The following is a 16,917-nucleotide window of genomic DNA, read 5'->3' as shown; positions in this document are numbered from 1 at the left end:
ATCCACATCAGTTGAACACGGCAACATGAGCTTCCTCATACCATCCCCTGCCTCAAATGGGCCTTAGTTTTGACTGAGAGGGGCCAGTTCTAAGAATAAGAGCTAACACATGGAAGTTTCTATGCCCATTCAATGCTGTTGGAGCCACAGTTTAGTTTCAGTTGTGTTGATGATTTTTTTTCTCTTTAATGTGGAAACATATCCGGTAAAAACTGGACTGAGACCACCAGCCTGTTTGCTATATAATGCCAGAGACAGGCGCTAACAACTTTCATTCACTACTGCTGGGGCTCAATTTAATTGGCAACCTACAGATTAAAAGCTCTTTCCCCATTGCCAATCTGTATTTCATCACCAATCCTCTGTACAAGCCAGTCCCCATAAGACCAAAATTAATGCCACAGAGGTAAAAGAAAGGGAAATCTCATTTTATATGATCCATTATGGATCTTATGCCATAATAATTCAGTATAAACATTTTTTCTTTATGATTTGTTGTTTTTATATTGATTTTTATTTGATTTTACTGATTTGACAAGTTCATTGGCTGAGGCTCTATAAGCAAATAAATCTGACTGTAAAACCCCAAACCAGTTCTGTATGTGTCTCCATCTCTGAATTGACAGGCAATGAGCTTGGGTGTCAGCAACTCTGGTTTTAAATAAACTGTTTGATAATCTAGGTCTCTTACAATGTACACAGAAAGAGCTGTTAGCTATGGTATTGTTCATGATTTAGACATTTACAATTAGGTCCCTATGTTACCTCATTTAGTTTGCACATCTCAGCTTTCCTTGCAGTTTAAACAAAAATAATTTATGCAAAATCTGTTAGCCTGACAGTCCATTGTATCCTGGCGCTCCACTTAAGCTATGCAAGTGGGGAAATACCTCTAATATGAGCAGAGTTATAATTTGCCCAAAGGAATAAGTTTCATGTATACTGTGCTCCCAAAACTCTTTTAAAATTCAGGCACTTGACACTTCTCTTAGCTACTTCCACATATGCTTTTACCCTTGACTTTGCCACCCACTAATTGACATGTCATAGAAATTAGAGGTGGAACAGAGCTCCTACATCATTAAGTTCATCCCCAGGCCAAGCCAAGATTTCCCCAGATAGGGAATGGCTGCATCAGATATATACTCTACTCTACTTTACACTACATGGATAGTGAAATCAGTCTTGTGGAAACCACTTATAATCAAACCTATTTTTTTTTTAAACAGGAAAACCTCACAAGAGGAGATTTATCACCAACACTGAAACCATTTACGGCTTTCACTGTGTTTCACTAATCATGGAGTTACACTATATCAGGGTTCACTATAGACCCAAACTTCTACATTCTTAGTTAAACAAGTAGTTTTTTTTAGCTACAGTGAGACCACTTACATGAATAAGGGCTATTTGCATGAATAAGTGTTTTCAGGATTCGATCATGGCCCCTTCTGATTCTTGGGTAGGTACGGCATGATCCAGTGCCCACCGAAGTCAAAGGACAGAGTCCCAGGATCAGGGCCTAAGTGTCCATAGGTGTACCGGCAGGGAACAGTGCCTGGTGATCCCAAAGGAACTGGGCCTAGGCCCAGTAAAGGGGTGTAGAGCAAGGAAGAAAGTTCCTTGTGGACCAGTTGAAAGTTTGGGGATGATCAAACTCATAGTATTTGTACAATAAATAAAGAGAGGATGCTCTACCAACATGTTGGCTCCAAATGGAATAAAAGTCTTCTTAAATTTATCATAATAACAGAGAACAACGTTGACACTATTTCAATGCTGACATTTTACCAAGAGCAATGTGTAGAGAAGAAAGGTTAAATTAGTATTGGACTTGAGTGAATTAGTAAATGAATGTAGCCTCTTTTCTGCTCATGGAATGTCTGTTAGCAGATTCACTCTTTCCTTGCATTTATTCATTATTTGAATTTACTCACTTTTTTTGCAAGAACTTTTATATAGGTTCTTGTACTGAACACATCCTGGTCGCAGCTGAGACACTATGGAATCTGAGTGACTACAACTTTGAGATTGAGCAGGGAACCTGGGCAGCAGCCCGCTGGGAGCAGATAGCCGGGAGCAACCGAGCTTTAGCTGGAGCCCCCCACCTGCCTCAGCTCACAGCCCGAGCTGTGAGCCAGGCACCGGGCTCACAGCAGGGAACCTATCAGCCTTTCTTGTCAATTTCAGGATGCCAGCAAGGAGCTGTGAAATTGACAAGAATTTTAGCCAGCAGCTGATGTAAGTAACCTGTGGTGTCTACATGGACACTGCACTGACATAAGCCGTACGCCTCTCGTGAAGGTGGAGTTATTATGTCAATGTAGTAGGGCACTTACATCGGCGGGAGCAGTGCTGTAGCATAGACACCAACATAGTTAGATTGACATAAGCTGCTTTATGTTGACCTAACTCGGTAGTGTAGACCAAACCTCAGAGTGCCACAGCTAAATACAAGGCGGAACAGATTATTTAGCATAAGTAGTTAACACTTATTTCAAGGGACCATTCAAGGTGAAGTGACCCATTAACAGTCACTGCACGCTCTTGAATAAACTGACACAGGAAAATGATAAAAGAGAAAAACACCACATCACCTGTGGGTGAACACTTTTCACAAAGCGATCACTCTACACCATTATGATTTGGATGAATTCTGAATAGTTAAATATTGCTATTTTATGAAATGCATTTTATTTTGGTCTGTTTTTCCAGTTAGAGTCTGAGAAAAGTGTGGTTGGGTAGTCTTCAGAGCTATAAAATTATACGGGGTGATTGTCTTCCAGAGACTATGAAGACTGTAAATATAAGGGAAATAATCCATAGCAAAGTCTGTTCAGAGCTTCCTGGAACTGTGTAATTGTTTGTATAGTTGTTTGGCATAATTCACTAGGTAAATGGATGACACTAGGAAGATCCCTTGTGGCGAACAGTAGTATGAATTATCTAAATATATTCAAATGATTTTTTTGTTAATAACTAATCCATAGTCTTAATATCCGTAGCCTCTATATCATGTGTAAATATTACTGACTTGGAGAGATGGCTAGAGAAGCCAGACAGAGTGAAAGTAGAGTAATATATTTTGCCACTGTTTTATTTCCCATTCCATTTAACCTTTAAATGGATGAAAACATGTTTTTTGTAGATCACTGTATAGGTATCCACTCTGGTGACTGTTGGTAGAATTTACACATTACTTTGTGTTGCAAAGATATGACCATTTTTATGTTTATGTTTGGGTTGAAAGTGAACCTAGTTTTTGTGAAAGGTGCAGCTATGACTACACTGGAAAGGTAGGTCTTGTACTGATCACTATAAAAGATATAGCACAGAGAGCGGCAGTGTACGTTTCTCCACAGTGTTTCATTTATATGCCTCCATCCTGACCTAGAGAGATGAATTCTAGAGTTGAGAGGGTAGTTCAGTTTCTATGTCCATTCAATCAAAGGATTATGTGCCAGGTCCTATTATGAATTAGACACCTGCCTCTTAATCTGTTTTGTTGTTTTGTGTTACGTTTCTGTGAAATGCCTAGAATGCAGTTAGCAGATAGGCATTGTACAAAGAAAATGTGCTCAGTCTCGCCAGCAAGGAAAATGCATATACTCTGTCTGGATGTGTATACTGAGCGAATAACTAAACATTACCTTAAATTGTGGCAAAGGATTGTATAAAATGTTTGCCTTGGAATGCGAGGACTGTTTGCCACACCAGTTTTTAAAAAAATCATTCATGACTGGAAATGGGGAATTATTCAAAGTGCCTTAATCTACTGGATCACATAAGATCAGATTGAATATTAGCATCAGTTTTTTATCCTTCTCAATATCTTGCTTGGCATTTTTGTAATTGCACAAATAGATTATTGGCAGTATATTAATTTATGCATATAACCCCATAAAATTGCACTGCATATTTTTATTTAATGGAGTTGATTAGTTATTTCTTCTCTTACAAAAGCTTTGTTAGCTTAAAATGAACTGAAATTGTGGCTGCTCGGTGTTGTCTGCTCATTTGAACAAGTGTCCTATTTGTACTGTAGTGAAGTGTGCTGGAATAAGATTGTATAATTGCTGTCCCTTGTTACCTTTGCAAAAATGAGAGAAATCTGTCCCATGAGACTACACCAGAGAACAAAATTTGAAATAACTTAATACAGTGCTTGGTTTGCCTGGAAACAGAAAGCTGGGTGACTGTAAGCTGAATATAACTTGATGGAAACCACTGCAAGCAGACAGTCTTTGAAATCTCTTTGTATTTGTTCGTGCCTCAGAGTTCAGGGCTGCTTTTATCTGTTTTACTTAGAGATAATGAAAGACATACAAAACACTCAGGGCTGGATTCTCAGCTGGAGAAAACTGGCCTTACTTTATTGAAGTCACTTGAGCTGATTTACAGTAGCTGAGGATCTAGCCTCCAGTATCTTAAGGCCTAAAATAGCCTGCTTTGGCAAACCCCTTATGTACCACTAATAGAGGAAAACTTCACATGGCTTGAAAAAACAAATATCAATTTCTTAGAGACCTCTGTCAGATGGAATTTTAGAACATTCAAATATTTATATGTGCAACCCAAGCATATTTAAAGAGCACAACACATGGAAATATAGTATAAAGGTAAAAATAATGCACATTTTGCTCAGGTATTAAAGAGATGATTGCCCCCTGGTTGTGTGAAAAATGAAAATGTATTATTGACATGTTCGGTAATTTGAATGCTATTAAGGGTGCAAACCTCATGTAGAACTGAGATAAGCAGAAACTGATTTGAATATTATTGCAGGGCAAACTAAACTGTCATGAAGCGTTCAACCTTTGTAAATGTGGAAGAACAGATTAATTTTCTCAATTATTTCATATTGGCAAGGTATTTATTTTCTAAAATATTTTGCGGTGTTGGGTGGGAATAGAGAACCTGATGGCAAGTGCTCAATAACAGAGTTGTCTCATTAGAGATAGTATCAGGGAGTAGCCGTGTTAGTCTGTATCCACAAAAACAACAAGGAATCCGGTGGCACCTTAAAGGCTAACAGATTTATTTGAGCATAAGCTTTTACCCACGATAGCTTATGCCCAGATAAATCTGTTAGTCTTTAAGGTGCCACCGGACTCCTTGTTGTTCTCATTAGAGATGACACAGTGCTACCTTGGGAAGTTGTGGTCTACTTCCAGTACTGTTTTCTCTTCATAAATGTATTACGTGTTTAGGCTAATCCAGGTGCTATAGATTGAAAGTAATTCAGAGTGGGTTAGTGAGTAGTACTGGACAGTAAAACCATCATCAGTAGGAAAGGTGAAAGGGTCACTGAGGAAATAATCTGAAGATAGTCTGCTTGGACAAATGTCATGACCTAATTTGTCTCAGTTTCTCAGTGTCTGGACAAGACTGGGGATTGGATGATGATAAAGAGATTTAGAGATATCAACAGTATTAGTTGGATGATCTCCTGCTTTCAGTGGATGGAGGGCACACATCTATTCTCATTTTCCTACAGTGTTTGACACTCAACCATGAGACACTGCTGTCTCATGTGAGAGGTGGCAGAGGTCCAGGGGAATGCACTAGAAGTCCTTCCTGAAGGGGCACTCCCAAAAGGCAGTGCTAAGAAATTGCACCTCCATCACCAAACCTTTCACTTACTGAGTCCCACAAGGATCAATTCTCTCTCTGGTCCCACTCAACATCTACGTGTTCCCATCAGGAGAACTAGTAAGATATCAGCCTGAGTGTACAGTACCTGCAGTATGCAGAAGACACATAGCTCTACTTAAGCTTCACCACATACAACTATTTCACTATAGCCAAGATGGTCCAGTGCTTGGACAAGATCGGCTCATGGATGAAGAACAGCTAGTTGAAGCTGACCCGGAGATGTTATCCGAATGGCCAGAGGAACTTAAGGGACATTTAAGGGCAGGGCACAACATTAAAGGGACAGGGTGCAAGTAAATATCACCCAGACAGTAAATATAATCCTGACATTCTTTTATGAGTGCTACACCAGTGGTAGTACTATAGCACAAGGCCTGATATTTGTATAGTGGTTAGGGATCCCTGAGCCAGACCTCTGTGGACTTTAACTCACAATGTAGTTCCCTAACCCTCAGTGCTCATTTTTGGTCCACCATCCAGTAATGATGGCATGCTGCTGCTATCACCTGCACTCTGTAAAGTAACCAGAAAGCTAGAAACAACATTTGAATTAGCACAAAACTTTTACTGACAGGGAAGCAGAATTAATATAAAAATAAAACTCATAGATATGCATAAGAAAGGAACCCAAAAATTGTAAATAGTCAAAACCAATAAAGGGAAGCTGAAGCTGTATATTGTCTGGTGCTGAAGGTAACTGTGTGTGAGTTCGTCCCGATAAGCTTCTGACTTGTTAGTAACTGATCATTACTTTGTGAGTGTTTTTGCCTTACTAACAATTTGTTAAACCCATCTGCTGAGTAGTGATTCACAGTCCAGCACTAGACTATATAAGGACTGCTGATGCTAACCCTGCAAAAGAGAGGGAAACACAGAATGACAATCCCTGGCCTCTCCCATGTTGCCCATGGGTTATGCAAAGATTGTGTGGAGGGTATGAAGACATTCTACATATTCACCTTTCCTGTCTAAGTAGTCAAGCAACCCCCTTTCCTCAAGCTCTTTCTGCAGTCTTTTCAGCAGTTTTATTCCTCTCACTATAGGTGGGAAGGGAATTGGAGAGAGGAGCAACAGGGGGCTGCATCTGCAGTTGTAATAAGTTCCTTCCTATATTTTCCAGATACTATTGAATAATAAAATTGCTCTAGCACTCTTACCCCCTCTGCCCCGCCCCGCCCCGGCTCCCCTCTCTTTCCTGCCTTCTGTCTTACCCAGACCTCTTTATATTGGAGAATATAATTTATTAAATAGCTTTCAGGATTTTCTTGGTTCTGTAAGGAATACTAGGGGAAGATATCCTGGTTGATAGTATGTGTATTCTCAAGCTAAGTAATGGTTACTCTAACGTAACAATTTTTCATTTAAAATAATCATGACTTCTATCATCTTTCTCATTATAGGCCCTCCACAAAGGATTGATGGAGACTTTTAGGAAAAGAACAGATGAACCAGATTTATTTCTCTGGTTTCCCATAACACCTACTGTAGATTAAATGATAGATTTTTTTTTCTCCACAGAGATCGTTTTTGTCATGTTTCTTTTCTTCCTTAAATTCTATTTCCTTTTTCCTCCCAGTTGTATGGTCTTATCTGAAATCCACTCTTTCATCCTGTAACAGCAGAACACCTGTATCATTGTTTTATTTCAAAGATAGGTTTAGGTTTATTCCATTAAATGACTTTCTACCTAGGGGTAGGCAAATTAGCTGTGGTGGAGAGGGGAGGTAGGAAGGAGCTCTCAAACCAAGAAATAGTAGAAATTCATGTTCAATGCGAGTGTGAATATTCAGAAACCAGACAAAAGGATCACTTACTGTCCCATGAATGTGCCTTTCCTTTCTCTTTCTTATTTTAACTGTGCAAATATCTCAAAGCACCCAGTGACCTTAGTAGAGGGAGTCAGGACATTACTTTTGTGTGTGCAAAATTTTTACCAAAAAGAATATTTTTCCATTTTCATCAATATTTTTCAGATTTTAATTGAAAAAACAAACATATTTTATGACAACCGTACTATTGGGGAAAATCTCCATTTTGTCATAAAACCATTTTCTGCCAAAATATATTTGCATGGAAAAATTTTGACCCACTCTAGTCCTTAGTCCAAATAAAAAAAAGTCTCCCAATTGTCTTTGAGCATCTTACTGAAGTTACTACAATCAACTGTAAACGACAGATCTGCTACACTGCTGCACTTCCCAGTAACTCACGACACATTATTTAATATTAACAGAGAAGACAAATCTCTGATGTGTCTCCTCTTCCTGATCTGTACATCCTTATAGGATTGACATTTTATTCAATACTAAGAGAGAAAACTGGTGCCTTTCATCTTAGAGAAGCCTAGTCCACTATCTTTTTAACCTTTGTTTCCACATCACATACTAGCCTGCTGATACTAGAGACCGTTTTTGCATTCACTTTAATAACTCATTGAAAATTTGAAAAGCTTTCAGCAAAATCCACCTAACTAAAGATTATACTTTACTTCACTAACTCATTCTATGAGATGGAATTTGACTGAGGATATCAGGGAAAAAGTAACAATAATTGAATACATCATGTACAATGATAGCAGGGATGACATTTTATTCTGTACTGCCCAAGCTGTTTCTATTATGGTACAGAGCTCCCTGCATATCCCCCAAATTCTTTGATAGCTAGAAAAGTTGATGCTGAAAAAGCATTAAGTCAGCTTATCGTACTTGTTGAGAAGATGTATGGCCGAACTGAACTGGAGGAGCTAATACAGACCTGTGGGTGCCCAGATTTTTGGGTGCCCAACTTGAGACAGCCAGGCAGGGCTGGATTTTTTATGGAAAGGTCAGCTGTAGGTGGGGGGTGGGGTGCTGAAGATTCTGTGCCTAGGGGCACATAAGGTGTAAATCCAGCCCTGCAGCCAGGGCTGATTTTCAGAGTTGCTGAGTAGCAACAATTCCCATTGAAGTCAGCTGGGATTTTGGATGCTCAGTATCAGTGAAAATCTCAAACTGGGCACCCAGAAACTCAGCTAGTAGATGCTTTAGAACAGGGGTAGGCAACCTATGGCACGCGTGCCGAAGGTGGCACGCGTGCCGATTTTCAGTGGCACTCATACTGCCCGGGTCCTGGCCACCAGTCGGGGGGCTCTGCATTTTAATTTAATTTTAAATGAAGCTTCTTAAACATTTTAAAAACCTTATTTACTTCACATACAACAATAGTTTAGTTATATATTATAGACTTATAGAAAGAGACTTTCTAAAAACGTTAAAATGTATTACCGGCACGCAAAACCTTAAATTAGAGTGAATAAAGGAAGACTCAGCACACCACTTCTGAAAGGCTGCCGACCCCTGCTTTAGAATATATAGGCCTTGGACCATATTAACTAGTATGTTTTTCTTGTTGGTGTGGAAAAACCCATCTAGCAACTCTGCTCTACCCTGCCACCCTACGCCTCTACAGTTCTGTGGAGCCTGAGCTGTCCTAGTTGTCTGTCAGGTCTCGGAGGAGGAGACTCCAGAGGAAACTAGTGCTTCCTTTGCTCCAGTGTGCCCCTTCTAGCTCCATGGATCTCCAACCCTACAGAGCCCCCGTGAAGGGCTTCTATGGGTATGTTTTCACTACAGAGTTAATTGGGCTCTTTCTTGGGTGTTGCCTCTTACCTTCTCCCCTCCAAACACGAAACCTGAAGGTTGGTGCTTTCAACCTGGGCTAGCTGTCGGCTAAAGTCTAAGTGAGGTCTTCACTTCGGCTGGTAACCCAGTCACTTTGCACCAAGGATGCAGGCTAAGCAACTAGTGTGCTGATAGTCCTTCAGTGCCTTCCCAAAATTCCCCATGTGTGCCTAGAAGGACAATGGTAGAGTCTCTGTAACTTGAGGTCTTTAAATTATTACTTCAGTAACTTAGCCAGAGGTTATGGGTCTATTACAGGAGTGGGTGGGTGAGGATCTGTGGCCTGCAATGTGCATGAGCTAGATGACCATGATGGTCCCTTCTGGCCTTAAAGTCCATGAGTCTATGAGACAGACGAGTTCTCCAGCAATTCACTGGGAAAGAATCAGTGCAGCTCAGCTTACTGTAGCACAAAGAACCAAAATCCCAGTGACACACAAGAGAGTGCAGTACCAGTGAGAACACAGTTTCTCAGGTCAGGCTTTGAAGTGTGGCTGCTCACACCCAGGCTAGGCTACCCTGTGTGCTCGGACTGAAGTACCAATCACCTGAGTTAACTCTGCAATAAAGACATAGGGTATGTCTACACTACGGGATTAATCCGAATTTAGATAATTCGAATTTGGGAAACAGGTTGTATAAATTCGATTGTGCGCGGCCACACTAAGCACATTAATTCGGTTTTTAACCACATTAATTCGGTGGTGTGCGGCCACACTACCCCATTTATTTTAACCACATTAATTCGGTGGTGTGCGGCCACACTATCCCTATTTCGAATTAACAAAATCGATTTTGGCGCTACTCCGCTCGTCGAGGTGGAGTACAGAAATCGATTTAAAGCGCCCTTTAATTCGAACTAAATGGCTCTGTAGTGTGGACGGGTGAAGGGTTAATTCGAATTAACGCTGCTAAAGCCGAATTAATCCCGTAGTGTAGACCAGGCCATAGTCTTTGTGACTAGGGTAGGCAATGCTGGCCTGACTCTCATTCACATTCTGGCAATGTAAAGGGGTGTTAGTGTGAATGAAGGTCAGACCCCATGCACGGTATTCTAAAATCTGTGTGGCAGATTGTGAACTCCTTCTTCCCACTGGTGAGGAGTTACAAGAGTTAGTCCCTGAAATCAGTGGGACTAGTCATGTGGGGAAGAGGTTTACACTTTGGCCTTGTGTGCTGAACAAATTGTAGCCAGTGCAATAGCTTAGGCCCTGATCCTGTTAAGAGCCTCATATGGGCAGTCAACCCGGAAGCTATGGCTTATTGTGAGATTGGGTACTTGATTTAAGTCGGTGGTTCTCAAACTTTTTGTACTGGTGATCCCTTTCACACAGGAAGCCTCTGAGTGGGACCCCCTTATAAATTAAAAACACATTTTTTATATTTAACACTATTTTAAATGCTACATTTATAACCCCATTTACAATGAATTTACCTTTTCTCAATACTTTTAAATTAAGACTAAAACACATTTTTATTGAATTATTGTTATAAGCAGAAAAGTTATTTTTTAAAATATCAATATCGGCTTTCACAACAGACTTAGTGGCCTATTGCCACCCTTACTTCTGCACTGCTTTCAGTAATACATACGATTAAGAAACAAACAAACAAAATCCCAGACTTTTTTTAATGTTAGTTTTTAAACAGAGGTAGGTTTTGTTTTAAAAAAATACTTCCTTAAAGTAATATGCACATTATATCCCTGATTAGTGAAATCTATTCAGAACATTCAGTCATAAAAGAAGTAAACATTAGACTTCTTCCCAAGAGTTTTCTAATGGCTGAAGTGACTTTTTAAAATATGAGAGAAGTTCCACAGCTGCGTCTGCATGGGGAATATATTTCTCTCTCTCCCGTTTTCATGTTTTGTTTTTTTAAATAACTATTTTGTATTCTCTGATAATTGTGGTTTTAAAATGATGATCTCCTGAATACTCTGTGTTTTGGTTATCAAAATATAGTTTTGATTTAGTACACACTTGGGAACAGACAGTCAACTCACGAACACCTGGTTAAACAGAAACAAGGAAGTGAGGAGCTGTTTAATTCAGGTTTCACTGCCTGGAGCCGTCAAACTCCGTATCTGAAATGTATATTGTTCCAATACATGCCAAGGAATGGGGGTGCAGAGAGACCAAAAGGGATATGCTAGAGGCACTGTGACTTGTTCCTTTGCTTCAATTCCCAGACAGCTAATATTTGCTCATTTCTCAAAAACTGGTGCCCTCCACTGCTTGGATTGAATCCAAACAATCTCTTGCATTTAAAAATAAACCCATCATCAAACAGTCTGACTCAGACAGCGCAGGAGCATTAAACCATTAGTATTTCTATCCAGTCTCTGCCTCGGTGTTGTGTTCCTTTGTTATAGTAATCCTAATTATGTTTTATTGTTGTCTATAAATCTTTCTCCTTACTTTTATATCTTTTACACTATAGGGGTAAAATAGAATCATATTGACAGGATTTTATTAGGCTTAAAAATATTTGTTTAATTTCAAAAAGTATTTTCCAATCTCATTTTACTGGGGATCCAAGTTTTAAGTTATAAATGCTCAATATTTATGACATGTTTGTTGAGTGCCTAGCACAATGGGATCCAATCTTTAAGCACTACCATGATACAAAAGTGAAATAATCATTTATATTATCATCATCCAGGGCCCTCACTCAGCACTGGGGCCCTGCTGTGCTATATGCTATACAAACGCAAAGGAAGGCGTGATCACTGCCCCAGAGAGTTTGCAATCTATCCTTTGCTCCTGCAAACACTTGCTAATATAGTTACCTTTTGCTGACTAATTAGCCTATCCAGTGTTTACAGGAGCAGGGCCTAAGAACACAAAATTAAAGCCTAATGGCTCGTCTACACTTACACTGCTGCAGCTGCGCTGCTGTAGTGCTTAGTGAAGACACTACGTACACCAACAGGAGAGCTTCTTCCATCAGCGTAGGTACTCCCCGAGAGGCAATAGCTATGTCGATGGGGGAAGCCCCTCGTATAGCACTGTCTATACCAGGAGTTAGGTCGGTATAACTGCATCACTCGGGGTGTGAATTTTCCATACCCCTCAGCCGCGCAGTAATACTGACATTAATTTGTAGTGTAAACCAGGACTAAGACGTGTGAAGACAACAGTGCATTGCTATTATACTAACTAGTACAGGGGTGGGATTGTCACTGCTGTGACAGCTTCTGTATGCCACTGTGGCAGCATACAGAGGGTGTAAAAGCTCTGCACGTAGCCTTAGGAGAATTTTCCCATTGCAGATACTGCATAGGACTGTCATGAGCAGCCTTAGGCAGGCCCCTCTCAAGCTCTGGTGCAGTTGGGAGGAGCTCATAGAGTGTAGCACTATGAGCATTCTGGGTAGTGCTCAGGTTCAGTGCATAGGCGTCCCAGGATGGGTTGCTATAACTGAGTGAGGACTCAGGCTGCCTAGATCTTTTCTGGGAGTGGGTGGGGGGGCATTTTATTATGAAGCATTTTGGTCCCCAGAGCATCCCAGAATCAGGACAGCCTTTGCCTTCCCTGCACCCAGGGCTGCAAATTCTGGCTTACACCTCTTGGAGGTACAGCACAGACTGTCACTCCAGGTGTCTTCACATAGTGACTGCCACTGTTCACCACTAACCAGGGTCATTAATCCTTCCATTTGCAGTAATTTTTGTAAGAAACTTGAAAAGAGGCATGTGGGAAGGGGAGCTTTTTTTTGACATATATGGAGGGAGAACAAAATATCCATTTAAAATAAAAACACAAAGTGGGGTATCTGCTAATCTTTCAGTAATATAAATCCCATTAATCCATACAAACTCATCTGTTGTGTATTCAGCAAATGTGACATGGGTGGGGGCCTTTGCTTCCGTTCAAAATTATTGATGGACACTAGTTATGAAGGAATCCAAAAATATGTCTCCAAATGTTTAAACAGGTACACAAGGCACCCAACCATTCGCTGTATCACTGCAACCAGCATTGCATGTCATAAAAAAGTGAACAGAATCCTTCCTTTTAAAGTCACTGTTAAGGCTAGATCAAAGGTAGAGGATTACACAGGATGCCCAGTTTAAGACATTTAAGAGGTCAACATTAAATTGCAAACAATAACACTTAAGTGAATGGAGCCTGATCCATTATCATTTCAAATTAGAGAGTTTACAGCCAAGCATGTCAAATCTCACTGAGCTCCGATAAAGTAAAAAAACAACAACCCTTGAATGGTGGTTCTACGTTGAAAAGTGACTATATAAAAATGACATAATCTTACTCAACAGTTCTGATCTCTGTGTGTATTTGGGGTCACAGCTGCTTACAGTAGTTGAAGAAATATTTTACTACTGTTAGCTGCAGAGCCAATACACCTGTGAAAGAAATACACTGAGTTCAGTTTGGCCCATGCATCATCAACAAAATTGTTAGTTAAGTTCTAATTGGAGAGCCACCTGTTCAATCCATTATCTTCAAATTCTGTGCAACATCTGTGCCACCCTCCATGATGGCAAACATGTAACCCTGGGCATAAACTGAGGTAAAGCATCTGGCCTACAAAATCTTTGGACAGTTCATAAGTTGAAAGTACCCAGCTAGACTTTCAGGTTTGATAGGGAGTTTGAAGGGCTAGCACAAAAAAAGAACATCATGTTCTTTGTTCACTGAGCAACTCTGAGAGGAGCCATTTAGACACAATCATTATGGAACCCCAGGATTCCATTTTTGCAGTCATATTTCAGAGTACAGGCACATTTTAAAACAAAATAGTTCAGCTATTCAGTCCTTTGAGTCTTCAGAGCAATGTGGACATCTCCACTGATTTGTGACATCTTCTTTAACAGGGGCAACCTTATGTAATTCATGAAAACTTCCTATTGTTTTGTAAATGGCCTGATTCAGATTGGTACTGAATGCTCGCAACTCTCATTGACATTTTGCACGTAATGTGCAAGTTCCTGAAGTCATAGTTTTAAGTTATATTGGGCCAAATTTTTACAGGTATTAAGGTACCTAAACTTGTAGATAGTCACCTACTGGAATTTTCAAAAACACCTAGGTACCTAACTCTCATTGGAGTTAGCACTGGGCTGCTTTAGAAATGGATTAAACTCCCAATATGTTTAAAAAACATATTCCTAAATGATTTTCAGCATCCAAGGTCAGAGATTAGGCAGATTAAGAAGAGTATAAAGTGGATTAAGAAGAAAAAGAAATTGATTGTGAGCCTGCTCCTATCAGATGATTCAATGGGATGGCTACTAATATATTTTATGATAGGATGGAAAGCACTACTGTACAGAACATATTGATATAGTAATAAGCATAATTAAGCATTGATCATGTGACTGCATAAATAGTACCATTTAATTTTAGGATTATATCTGATCATTGATGTCATTTATACTGAGCAATTATTCTGAAATCTAATCACTACAAGCGACAGTACTGCCTTTGGCAACTTCAAGCATAGTTACCACCATATTTTCTATAGGAAAATGTAAAGATTTTCTTTGTACGGCAATTGCCAAGTAATTACTGAACAATTACATGTTTGTGTGTGTCATATTAAGTGGAAAAGATGTTGTAATTCTTTGTATCTGTTATCTCTGCCTGCCTGTCCTCCCCAGTGATCAGTTTCTGAGTTGTTTTTTGCTCCATTTCTAACGCAGCCCTATACTCTTAGTGATTTTATTGGTACGATACATGTGCTGATACTGCTGAGTTCGTTTTATCCCACAGGGCTGATTAAGATCAAGAATTAAAGGATTAAATACTTTTCCTTGGAGTTTAGTGACCACCCAGTTAACAGTACATTAGATTTAAATATCATGGCAAACTTAATTGTGAAATATGCCGTGTGTGGCACTCCTGAGAAAATGGTAACGGTTATCACTTAGGAAGTACCCCTTCACCTTCGTATTTATATGGATCTCATCACAGAGTATCTGAGCTCGTCCTTCATTGATTTTATCTTCACAACACCACTGCAAGTAAAGATGTATTAACCCCATTTTACAGGAAGTCTGTGGATAAGCAAGGAATTGAACTCAGGTTTCCTTAGGCTGAGTCCAATGCGCTAGCCACTAGACCATTCTTCCTTCATTGTCCTTCACTCTCATGGACATCTAATTTTTTTCATAGATCAGTGGATCACTTGACTACTCTACCTTTTATTATTATACATTATTTATATTAGTAACTAAGGCTATAAATAACTACTGATGTGAAACATTCCAGGTTGTTGCTATAATAATCTATTGTCCCATAGCAGGAAAGCTCCCTCACTGTTTTACAGCTTTTAGCTACACCTCTGGTTTTGGATCCATGTAACATACTGGGCCAAAGTTGAGGAAATGGAAATATATGTACACCAAGTGAAGTCTGAATTGAATGGGCAAGGTATGCAGTCATCTAAGTAATGCTGTAGCATTTTTTAAGGTAAAGTTTGCTTGCAGGGGGTAACCTGTAGATAGCAACTGCGTCTAAGAAAATGATTCTCACTGATATGCAGTCTAAGGGAGTGAGACCCAGACAGAACATATTTTACTCATGATATGCTCAGCACCTTGGAAGAAGTGCCTCACATTTGACAATAACTATGTCTCAAGAACTAAAGAAACCTGACTTTTAACTGAATCTGTAATAGCACCAGCTGGTAAATTTAAATAATCTGACAACCTATTTACATCTGCCTGCACATTTTCTGTACATCGCTTAGGTGCCAGTATTTGAAAAAGTGGCCCTTAATGTCTCATCTTTTGACCTTCCCTATTGAGAATTATGGCATAAGTTGCTGAAGTGCTGAGCACCTATCCTGCTTTTCACACAGCCTCAAACAGTGGTTAAGGAGTTCCTTATTGCTAAGGATGTCTTGAATGTTTTTATTCCTCAGCCAGAAATATTAGTGCTCTTTATTCAATTGTAAATTATGCACAATCAGGAGAAGGACATGTCTCAGATCTCCTTTTTAAAAGACTACCACTAAAAGATTCCTAACCCTGTTGTACACACTTATTATGTCTGAATAATTATTGATAAGCATCCAACTTCAGGAGGCTTATCTGATTTGAACCTTCAAACCTTTTGAAATTCAACCATCACTAATCATGCTATTCCTGTATCCTTGTAGCCTGTATATTCTTTAATTGCATGCCAGATACCCCATGTTGATTAATGTCATCATCATATAACTTGTTCAATGAATGCTCATTGTACTCCACTCTAATTATGTCACACAATGCCAAAAATCCCCCCTTAAGTGACGCTCTATCAGTTATTGATGAATAGGGTTCTTAAACTGCAAAATGGCACTCCTAGCCTATCATTCTGGTCTTGTTCCAGCTTAACATATTTTGGTTTAGAGTGAAATACTGTTATCCAACATCTTTAAAAAGAAATTGGGCCTGACCTAAGCCTGGCATACTTGTTGTTATTCCAGTTTATTTGAATCGCATCCAATTCAAAACCAAGTTACTGTGGAGGATGTTGGCAAGTGTTAAAAAAAGATACTAAAACAATTAAATGTTATGCTCCTTTTTCCCCTAATCATAATATTTCAAAATCCTGTAGCACAAACTCTCAGCCTAGTGAGTAATTGTTCATAA

Source organism: Terrapene carolina, unplaced genomic scaffold (genome assembly GCF_002925995.2).
Source record: "Terrapene carolina triunguis isolate 2854851 unplaced genomic scaffold, T_m_triunguis-2.0 Scaffold62, whole genome shotgun sequence".
Lineage (NCBI taxonomy): Eukaryota > Metazoa > Chordata > Testudines > Emydidae > Terrapene > Terrapene triunguis.
Note: the sequence above shows the minus strand (reverse complement) of the source record.